Raw genomic sequence first — 10388 nt, 5'->3', positions numbered from 1 at the left:
TCCTGTCTTTGTCATTTACACCGTTTTCCCACCCTATTTAAATATACAGTTGTTAAAAACACTACGTGTACCAGGAGCACAATCATCCTCAGCATTTCTGCGTTGACAGAAGCTTTTAGCTTCCTGCAGCAGTGCAAACGTGCTTTCAACCATCTTAAACTATCCGCACGTTTTACAACAGAGCTACATGAGCAGCTTCCACTTCATTTTTTTTTTTTACAGAAATCAACTCCTGTCTCTTTAGTACTACCAACATTCAACATTAATATGTGTCATGATATTCTATAGCTAGGCTGATTTCATCCTGATAATCTCTTGAAGTACTCAGAGCGTCCGAGCTATGGGAGGGAAAGTATAACCTATGGCTGCCTGATCTGTTTTTAATTTTCCTTTAAGTGTTTGTGTTAATGTGAATGTAAGGGAGGAGAGGTTTTTATTAAAAACAGACTGGTCAGTGTTAAAGTTTAGATTAGGGACTTTTTAAAGATGCATTGCTTACACTCTCATGTACAAGACATAGATTTTGGGCTTGAATAGAATTGATGGAGATTGAAACTGTCTAGTATATTGTTAAATAAAGATCATCCTGTGCAAGGTTTTTGAAATGATTAGTTCTTAATCCAAATATTTAACCTCATATGTGATATTTTCTCCATATAGTTTGATCAGAGCTATTTATTTTTCAGTTTTAACCAAAATACCAAGATTTGAATGGAATACAAGGAAGTAGACTGGTTTACAATGAATTTCACCTGTATTTGGTTTGATGCTCCCAGACAACATTAAGTTGTAGCGTTTGCCAGAGGAGAGTGTTAAAAACCAGATCATCCAGTTCTGCGCTGAATACTCGAGTCCATGTTTCACTCCAGTAACAGAAAGTGTGGAGGGAATTAAAGGAAAATAAACAGCTTCTTTTTATGGTACAGATCAGTCCCTTAATTAAAAAATCATGCAAATCTGTTGAATGCTTGTTCTGCAACCTGTATTTTCATTTTTGCATTCTTGACTGTTTTCAAATGCTTTCCAACTGTACTTTTATGCCGCAAAAAAAATACCTAATTACTTGTTCAAAATAATGTCTGAGTCAATTCAGGAGAAACTGTCATTTTCTCAAACAGATAATGGAAAAGGTAGACACAGCTGCTGGTATTATTCTGGGCCACAAGGCTCCTATCCAGCACCGTAATATATTGCAAGCATACTCTCATTTTGAGGGAGATTTGTCATAATACCAAGTCGGCCAGATGCGCTCCCCGAGTTGTAGAAGCTTTTCCTCGCCCACTGGGTCACCCTGTCAAACACAGAGAAATATACTCTTTGTCATAGTTGGGCTCCTACCGTCTCACATTACAGAGAGGGTGGGAATGGGAAGACCTTGGCTGAGGAATCGCAAAGATGAAACAACTCGGTGCGGCAGATTCAGCTTATGCACTTAAGTGTGTGTGAGTGAATGAGTGTGTGTGGTTCCACATTGTCTGGGGGAGATAAAAAGAAGACAAACAGTGAATGAGGGGCTACATTCAAGTATTTTATCTTACCACCACCGGTCTGAATGGCACTAACTGTTCTTAGCTAAGAGACTCCTCTTAAAACGTAAAACTGCTGAAAGGAAATGTAATTGTATAATAGAGAGAATTGCACAAGCTGAGGGCTATATTCACAGTGATAATAAAACGCTCATCATTATAGGCTACAGAGGTGGTACAGTAATTTTGCAGCTAAATAGAGAGATAGATACATAGATAGATACAGTAGGCTTGATCCCATTTATTTGTTGACGAATACATACTGACCTGTGTACCCTCTAAGAACAATCATAAAATCAGCTGTATGTATTGATTTCAGTCGGCAATTATGTAGTGGAAAGAAATAAACCATTAAACCACGCTGGGTCTGGCAAGAACATAAAAGATGTGATGGATATTTCCGCTGACAATTTTCTTTCTAAGTGGCCAAGTAGTGGAGAGTTATGCAAACCCTTGATCTCCAGTGTTACTGTTACACGTTGTGGGTGAGGTGATTATCCACCTCTGTAAAAATATCCCTAGTGATTGAGTCAGTATCTTTTTAAAAGCAAATTTCTCGCAAACATAGGATCTGGTTTTGGTGTCGATAGGTCCAAGGAGTCTTCAAGCTAGAACTGACTTGTTCAGTATTTTAGGGGTTTCTCCTATCTTGGCCAGTCAGAAGCTACTTTCAGTTTTGGGACGTTTTGTTAACACAAACCCTGATCTGCTAGTTTTAAGGGGGCCCTTGATTATTCCCTTCTTGGAAGATACAACACAGCCTGGCAATGAATTGATGTATTCTCTGTGTTGTGCAGTCAGACAGTTTGTACATTCACAAAGGGTGGCATACATTGCATTCTGGTCTATTTAGGCATTCTCTTTAGTTTCTGTGATGAGTTTGTCTCTGTGTTATTTGATAATCATTTATGCAACATTGTGAGCCCTCTCTCTTTGATTCTGACTTCCTGACAATAAAACCCGATGTTTATCACTGTTTTTATAAATAGTTCAAAAGTTCTTTGCAATCTACATTTACTTTAGCTGAGCTGTAACAGCTTTTTGCCAGTTTTTGTTCATACATCTCCCTGGTCCTTTTAGACGCTACATGCAGTAGTGTTATTGTTTAATTGAAAGGTGTTGTTCACAATGGACAAACTGTTGGGGTGGAAGCATTGGTAACAGCAATGCTTAGATTTTGTCAAAAAAAAACAACGAAAAAACATGGGAATATTGATTTGCAAATCATCATCCGTATGTGTTTAAAAGTGGAGGGAATCCTGAGGCACTGACATCAAAATCGGGTATTTATCATTGATGATTTATACACTCAAACATCCATCCATCCATTTTACAGTCCAGTGTAGCAGAGGCGCAACTACTGTATCTCACCGTGATTACATATATCTGTGTTGTATTGACAACAAATGACCAGATTGTCAAAACTCAAGCACCAACAATGTTGGCCCCAAGCTCAAACCTACAAAGTACAGTGTGTACTTTAAACTTTATTAATATTTCCTGACAGTTGTGCAAGTTGCCTCCATGATGTTACAATAATGCAGAGGAAAATCTGTGTGCTGGTGTTTACAAAAAAAAAAAAGAAAATCCCCTTTACTGGAATGTATATTACCCATCCTCATCGGGGTACATATGGGTTTTCACCCCAACAAAAGACAGTATAATCATTCCTTTGTCTCCAAGTACCCCCAGCACCAACTGACACACTGGGGATAAGAAAGGGATCCTACATGCCTGACAGATAAATTGCAGAGTGTAGGGCCTCGTATAGTCTTGCATAGCCAGACCTATCTCCACAGCGCTGCGTCAGCACTGGTGGATGGTCTGGCTGAACCGATTATCATTCTGCTATACGGGGAAAAAAATGCTCGGGCTTGTTTGTATTTCTTTACACCAATCACAATCGTCTTGGGCGGTGCTAAGTGTAGAATGCAGCGACGATGCCCCTTGCAAAATAGTGTCAGCGCAAAACTCGGTGGAGTACTTGCACGTGGGGAGGCGATAATAGTCATTAAAATGGCTAATTCCCTGCAAAGAAACAGCCACAAAAAAACGGTAAAAGACGAATTTCGACTGTGTGATTGCAGGATTCTAATTTTCATCAAAACTTGGCCATTTCCAGCGTACCAGGAGGTTGTTGTTATTTGCTGCAGCAAAGAGGATTTTGAAAATTTTAACAGGCAGATAGTGGAAGGGGAGGAGAATGCCACGTGAGACACGCGGTCAATGGCAGGCTTATACTGATTATACATCCAGTGACTCAGCCTAGGCCTCCTGGGACTCCAGAGTTGAATTTGTTCATTGCATGGTTTAAACTGTTCTCAACTTCCCAAATTACACCTATACCTGAACTCTGCCCATTGACCCAACAAAGAGCTACCATTGGTCACCAATGATGGTTTTGCATGTAACCAGCTAACCTCTTTTTTTAACACGGAACCTTTATCCTAAACTCTTTTGTAAACCTCTCACACATGCCATGCAGTCCCAGCCACCATTTTGTGTCAACCTTTTTTTTTTGTGTCTGTTTTACCGCTCACTCCCTCGCTCCCTCAATCTCACACACACACACACACACACACACACACACACACACACACACACACACCTACACACACCTACCTTTATATAGAACCATCCATTAGATTACATTTTGAGTGTGTTCACATTTGTTATCTGTTAAATTAATGGTTTGGAATATACCTGCTGGTCTATTTAATGTTCCACAAGAGTGAATGCTGCCAACCTCTACTCTGCAGAACTCCAAGCCCTCAACCTTCACTATCTATTGATATGGTAATTATGGCTGTAAGTATCAAGTTAATTATTAATCAGAGTTCCAAATTGATAGTTAGTATATTTTATGAGAGTGAATCAGTGAATTAGCTATCCTTTCCCTTTTTAAGGGTGGTGCCCTGAGGCGGGTTTAATGTAAATGATCCTATTACTTAATGCACTTATTAATTATTTCTGAAAGAAAATAATTGATGAGCTGTTTCACCTACAAAATGCCCTACAAGAGAAAATAAAATTCATATGTTCATAGAACATGCAAGTAAATGACATGTGGAGTACATCTGGATTCCAGAAGCAGACACAGGCGCTAAAGTGCAGACACAGAACATGTACCACAGTTACTCTGTAAAGGTTGAGCGCCCTGGGATCTCATAATGATAATTAAGAAAATTAAACACCAGTGCGCTCTGAAACCTACATGCTGGTGACAATTTTTCAGATGGCAATATGACTTTATCAAGGAATGCAGTGTCCTATAATTTACTTCACTTTTCCACAGTCTTCTGTTAGAGTGGGGTATAATAAAACACTTTTTTTAGTGACACTGATGCCTTTTCATTATAATTTTCTCAGTCTCTGCTTGAGGAAAGGAAAGAGGTCAATGTGAGTGCACTCAGCCAGTGGAAAAGCTACAAAAGCTTCACATAGAGGCTAATTCACAGTGCAGCCCTCCACCATCAAAGTGCTCAGTTGTGGATTTAATTGAGAACCTCTAAGCTCCCAACAGGGGATACCAGGGCCAGCTGACACCGGCAAATCATACCACCTCTTCATAACTGAAACTCTCTTTTTGCTGAGACAAAAAAGATTGAGTTTACAGTTAGGATTACATTCCTCTCTTTCATCACCGAGATAATTTTTCCCTTCTGAACATCTCAAAAACAGAGAAACTTGAGGTGGGTACATTTTTTTTTATTTTTATCTCCAGGTCAATTTTGTCAGAAATTTTGTTGTTATTGCTAATTGCCACAGGCTTTTTGAGGCTTAGCCCCACCATATTTCAGGTGGTAATAGCGGGCCAGACAGTTACAGACATAATGAGTTGGATAAAAATATGCACCTGCATCCACGGGTAGACATTTATAAGACAACTGATAATTGAACAAAAATGAAAAATGCACTTGCACTTTATTGAAAAGTAGCCTGCACATGATTATCTAGCATTGCATACCTTATGGATATTGCTCCATCATTGCCAGATTCTGGGTTTGAGAACAAAAAGCAAAAAACTTACACACACTGTCCATCACTTGTACTCCCTATATTACCAACGTTTCTGTCCTTAGCCGTTCATCAGGCAAATGTTTATCAAAACAGCACCACATAAAGAGCACCATACTGTATATACATATATTGACAATAGGGTCTGAGCTGGCAAAATGCCACCAATCAGAGGAGACACTTTGCCTGCAGTATACAAATTAAGGTCAATGAGCTCATTACAATAGACAAATATAGTACAGAGCTCTCACCAAAGTAAGGGCACATAGAAATTTAGCTAAACATAGATTCACATTACAAAATCTGGTACTCTGAGGACAATATATTTCATGTTTACAAGTCAGACGTATAATATAGGCCATAATTATCAAAAGTTACTAAAGGTGTTCAAAAAGGAGAAAAAAATTCAGTTAATTAAAGTCAGACAAAATGTCCACAAGGGAAATACCCAACAAAAAGGTTTATTTTTTTAACAACAAAGAATTCACTAATTGCCTAAGTAATAACTAATAGTCTACCGCAGACTGTCCAGGGAGGGGATCCACATGTAGGCTAGAGATTTATAACAACTGAAAGGGGCCTCACTTATAGCAGCATCAAAAAAAATGGGGCAGAAAAATCGTGAGGAGCTTGTGGTGGCCGCCCATTAATTATAACATCAATGTGAATAAGAGGGAAGTCCTCATTAGGGGCCCCTCTGGTTTCAGTGTTTGGAATCCAAAATACTTCTCGTCATTTCAAGAGTAGGTCGAGGTCCCCTCCCTGAGGTGGAAGAGAAACTTTTTCAATGCCATGAAATTCCAAAGTAGAAATATCATGCCTCACGTCACTGTAATATGCCGCGACGGGAAAGTCATGGTCATTACGCCTAATGGCACTTTTATGGTCACCGATTCGCTGTTTAAGTTTTCTGGTGGTCTTTTCCCAAGTAGCACAGACCACATGGGCAACGTACAGGGTTGAACACATGTGTGGAGGCTCATGTGATAACCGCATTAATAAGCATCTTTGTTCTAGTATGTGGATGGTTAATGAAATACAATTTTTGGGTGAAGTAGCATTGTGTACAGTTACCACTGGGGAGGAGAGTGAGACATGTCGGACAGGAAAAGTGTTGGGACTATTTTGAGAGTAATTTGCAAGGACTTATTGATCCCTCTAGTTCTGATTCCATTTAAAAATGAAAATGAGGGGGGATCGCAGAAGGTAGGTGAGAGCGGATTTAAGATATGCCAGTGCTTTTTAACGGCCTTTGCTTAAGGAGATATATGGAGGCCTATCAAGGACTATATTAAAATGATAATGTAAACTTGAAAATGAAAATGTAATTGCACAATAGTATGATAAATTTCCACACATGTATGTGTTATTTGAGTAAAAATGGAACTGAAAATGCAGTAATCCAATTTGAATTTTCATTTTTACACACATATGATCATCTCTAAAAAGCCCTGACATTTAATTTTCATTTGTACCCCACTGTTCAAATTTGAAAATTAAAATGCATTATACAAAGTGTAACCTGATTTTCCAGTTACGCAAGCAATATTCAAGTCACGATTAAAGTGAAAATGCAATTTTGTAATAAATTGAAAATGAAAATGAAACAGCATTAACATTTAATTTTCTAAGACTTAACTTGCTTTACAGTGGACAATATTAAAATGCAATAAGCGAAATGGCACCCCCAGTCTATTAAATTTTCATGTCATTATGCTCTTTTGGTGTCAAATTTAAAATAAACTTGCAATCTGTCAGTCCTTATAACCAAATGCAATAGACTGGGGGAGCTGTTTCGAATATTGTCCGCTGTACAGCGAGGTACAACTTTCAAATTTAAATGTCAAATAGATTTTTTATTTTCATTTTAATATGGTCGTAGAACACCCATAGGAGCATGTGAAAATGAACATGCAAATTGGATTATTGCATTTTCTTTTATTTTTTACTCAAACAACACATATATTTGGAAAATGATCGTGCTATTGTGGAATTACATCCTTATTTTTAAATTCACATTATTGTTTTAATATAGTCCCCTGTAGGCTTCCGTACTGAGAAAGTAGTTGTTTAAGTAACTTAGGTAAACTTTTTTTTCCTTGTCCTACGAGTCAGAAATTCAGTTCTGGATTACTTCAAAGTTTGATTAAAAGCCCCATCGATCGAGGTGGAAGGGTAACCATGCTGGGAAAATCTCAATTTCCTATATCTGGCAATTTGTTCTGTAACAAAGCCTTCTTAACCTATAAAGCTGACTTATAGGAAGACCTTTCTTGAGAGGGACAGGATGTGAGCTTGAAGCGAATAAAGGGTTATTTTTATCTTTATCTTTTCCATATATTGTAGTAATTAAATAGCTGCCAATTTTATAACCCACATGTCCAAACAATGTGTTCTCTCTATTATGTCCCTTTGTGAAAATCAGGTACTGATCAAAACCAAAACAAATATTCATTCAAATCACCAATGCAGCCTTTTAAAAGGCAGAAAATGTCATAAATGTACCTCATCCATGTGATGTTATTAGCAAATGCGTGTCCTATCTGTATTAAATACAAATTTCCTCTGAGCAAAATCGGACCAAAAGATTTGCATAATTAGGTGCACATGTGGTGCCAGTGAAAACCAAAGCGGAAGTAATTATATTTCATACCTAAGTGCAGCAAAACAATTATTAGCTGGAACGGGGGACTGGCCACGGGGTCTTGACCTGATAAACGGAAACTAAAAAAACACATCATCAGACACCTCTTGGAGGTCTAAGATCTTGTTCATGAAATCTGTAGAATCTTCTACATAAGCAAGTGATGTTTTCAGAAGAGGGATGATATGAAAATCAACAGATTCATAAAGGAGTGAAAGTACTGAATCTCCCCCCTGCAACAATTGGACAGCCAGGAGGATTTGTTAACGATTTCTGTACTTCTGGAAGGGTGTAATAAAACAGGATATATGAGATGCTGGCAATAGGGAAAGTCAAGTTCTGAGTTTGAAATCCATCCCTTTTGTTTGGCCTCATTAAGATAAGAAAATCCAATCTGTTGGAAAGTGTTGGTAAGATCTGAAGTAGAATTTTTGATCAGATAACTGAGTGAGAATATCCGGTTTATATTTAACAGTGTCCTATATGCAAATCGCCTCCTCCCATATCTGCATGTTTTATAATTATATCTCTGTCATTCATCAGCTCTTTTAAGGCTTGTCTTTCATTTACTGATAGATTATTCGGAGTATGAGTGGTCTTGCTTCACTGCGATCGCTTGGTCAACAAGACGTCAAAAGGTGTTGACAGCAGCACCGGAAACACTATGGCAAAGTGTGCCTTTTGGCCTCAATTTAGAGGAAGCTGAGGGGTTTCCAACACTCACGTGGGAGGAAGAGGAAAATGCTTCAGTTTCATTTGTCTAGCGCCCATTAATGAATCCACTGTTAGTCTAAAAACATCTTTTAGATCTTTTTCTGATAGATTAATTACCAGATTCTGGGTTTAAAATTTGTTTTTTCCATCATGTTGCAGGAGGCATGGTTCAAACTTTTTCCATCAAGCAATGACAAAAACTCAAATATTTTAGTTTGCGGTGTTGATCACGGTGTTGCCAAAACTTGTGAAAAGGCACCAAGGGCCAGTTCATGGTGTCTCATAACTAGTTCTTAGGACATGCTGTCTGAGCGTGTCAGAAAGCAAATGTTTACGGTTGTTCTGAGCGGCCACACACTTACTGATTGATATCGGGAGAGGGTCTGCCACTTCATCATATTCCCATTCCAACTTTCTCTTACAATGTCGAATTCAGGCTTGGCAAACGGACCGGGCATTTGTATTTATCTTTATCTATAAGCAGACCCCTGATCAAGACCGACTCACTGTACCACTGGTATTGGCACCTGCTGCGCTCCGCATACTGTAAATATCACCGCATGAGCTAGAATGGCAGTCAGCGGAGGGCCATTACCCCCGCCGAGGCCAAACAATCCTACACATTTCTGTCTAGCTCTTATAATGGAAAAATAAAAGGAAAAAGGAATTAGTCCGAAGACATAAATGATTTATTAGTCATAAAACGTGGTAAGTACAACTCTGTGTGTAATGCAGATTCAGCATTTTCTTCTCAACCCATGGATCTCAACGCCGTAATTATGGCTGATTTTTTTAAAATCAAGATCCATTAATTATTTCTTGAACTGGCCAAAATGTTGAAAAATGGCCCATCACGCAATGTTAAGAAAAGTGATTTAAGAAATAAATAAATAAATAAAAAGGCCCGTATCTTCCCCGTTAACCGGATCCACACCAAATCGGTTCAGTACTTTTTGCCTAATCCTGCTGACAAATAAACAAAGCAACAAACAGATACGGGTGAAAACAAACTCCTTGGTGGACGTGACAATACAGTATTTACCGAGGCTGCAATCAGTGTCGAGATCCTGTACAGATGCCCCTGGCAAATGTTCCTGTCATAGCGCTACCTCTCATAGATCTCACAGATTAACACCATTTTGTTATATTTATTTGTGTCTGTGTGGGGGGCCAGGTGCGCCTCCATTTTTGTCTTTACGAGCAAACATCGGGGCTGCCTGAGGAAAAAAAAAAAAAAATCTCTCTCGAAAATGTTGCCTCATTCCAAAAAGCAGGTAAATCTTTTAATAGAAGCAACTTCCGTAGCTGGTCTCGGTCCACCTGTACGGAGTCTATGATTTTTCAACCAAATTCGATGATGATTTTGTTTAGATTATTAAACCATTGTGATGTTGATGAGACTGGGGACCCACAGCACTGAATAAGTATTCGAGCTTGGAAAAAGTTTTTAATTCTAATAGCAGCTGAGTGAAAGTGCTAATTTGCTT

Source organism: Xiphias gladius, chromosome 16 (assembly GCF_016859285.1).
Source record: "Xiphias gladius isolate SHS-SW01 ecotype Sanya breed wild chromosome 16, ASM1685928v1, whole genome shotgun sequence".
NCBI classification, from domain to species: Eukaryota; Metazoa; Chordata; class Actinopteri; order Istiophoriformes; family Xiphiidae; genus Xiphias; species Xiphias gladius.
The sequence above is the reverse complement of the archived record's forward strand: the minus strand, read 5'-3'. Positions refer to the sequence as shown.